Genomic DNA, 1,493 nt, shown 5'->3' with positions numbered 1-1,493 from the left:
ATTCTAAAGTTTAAATATTAACTTGCAAGGATAGCCAGATAATTTCTGCAAAAGAAAATTAATAGGAAGAATTCACTTTACTAAATATTAAAATATTGCAAAAATACATCATCACTTAGATATTGGTGCACTCATAGAGGGATCAAACAAAATAAGGAGCCACAAATAGTTATAAATATACCCAGGAAGTTCATATGTGGTTAAGTCAGTGGGTTTTAAATAAGGAGTATTATTTTTAAAAACTGCTGTTGGGACAACTGACTAGCCATCTTTGGGGGCGAGGAGGCAATGAACTCTTATCTCACATTTTTAACAAGATACTTCTTTCCTTTGGCAAATTCTAGATGGCCAAAATCTTAAATAAATTTTAGAAAACAACCATGAAGTTAAAAATAAACCTCAGATTGCTGCAGCTGGAGTCAAGATGGAGAGTACCCAAGAACATGGCGACTGCGGTGGAGCCTCCACGCTGGGCACCACAGGTGGTGGTCTCTTCCAAGCAATGAAAGGTTTCAGACTTTTCCAGTGGGAGTCACCCCTCCACTACGAGGGAGTTTGACAGCAATTAAAACCAGGGAACCACAGTTAGGAGGCAGCTTTGCAGTTTGGGGAGGTCTGTTTCCCATGACTGACTGCAGTACGGTTCAAGTTGGAAGCAAAGAAGATCCTGGAATTCCATCACAAGGCGCCTTAACAGGAGCCATACCGGCAGCAAGAAATGGACTGGTGGCCATGGGTGGGTCAGCTTCAATGAGTAACATTTCTCCTGGCTTGTACCAACAAGGAGCTGGTATCTCATTGACAAGATTTGCCTCTGTGCAGTTTCCCAATGGGCCTCAGTTTGCTTAAATCCCTCCCAATTGCCTTCAACCCAGTGACCAGCCTCGCCTTTTGGAGACTATCTCCAGCTCCAGTAAGGAATGCTGCCCCTAGAGTGAGCAGAAGGAGCTATAGATAGTTCAAGAAGGCTTTTGGAAGACCAAGGTACAGTCTGTTTTTAAACCAATAGGTGGGACAACTAGGACCAAGTAGGCTCTGAGAAGATATTGATGCTACACTTGATAATAGCCAAAAGTGATTTGAGAAAACATTGAGAACCATATTTTTCTTTCCTATTTAAAGGAACGTAGGGGGAAGTAGTGAAAGATAAAACCATGAGTAGTAAAAGATAAAAAATGAGCTGATACCAGGGGCTTAAGTGGAGAGCAAATGTTTTGAGAATGATGAGGGCAATGAATGTGCAAATGTGCTTTACACAATTGATGTATGTCTGGATTGTGATAAGAGTTGTATGAGCCCCTAATAAAATGATTTTTTAAAAAGAGCGGTTCTCAACGTGTGGGTCTCGACCCATTTGGGGGTCGAACGACCCTTTCACAGGGGTCATCTAAGACCATTGGGAAACACATATTTCTGATGGTCTTAGAAACCGAGACACTGCACACTGCTCCTCTCTACCTCTCCAGGCGGGCCTGTCCACATGCAGATACACC

The 1,493-nt window shown here is 42.3% G+C and overlaps 1 pseudogene; it reads left to right on the top strand.

The window, feature by feature from the left end:
* Nucleotides 1-424: 424 nt before the first annotated feature.
* On the top strand, nt 425-917 carry LOC115870547 (annotated as a pseudogene).
* The last annotated feature ends 576 nt before the right edge of the window (nt 918-1,493 follow it).

The sequence above is a fragment of the Echinops telfairi genome, unplaced genomic scaffold, assembly GCF_000313985.2.
Source record: "Echinops telfairi isolate 266 unplaced genomic scaffold, ASM31398v2 ScPeMD7_1957;HRSCAF=2489, whole genome shotgun sequence".
In the NCBI taxonomy this organism is placed as follows: Eukaryota; Metazoa; Chordata; class Mammalia; order Afrosoricida; family Tenrecidae; genus Echinops; species Echinops telfairi.
The sequence above is the reverse complement of the archived record's forward strand: the minus strand, read 5'-3'. Positions and strand labels throughout refer to the sequence as shown.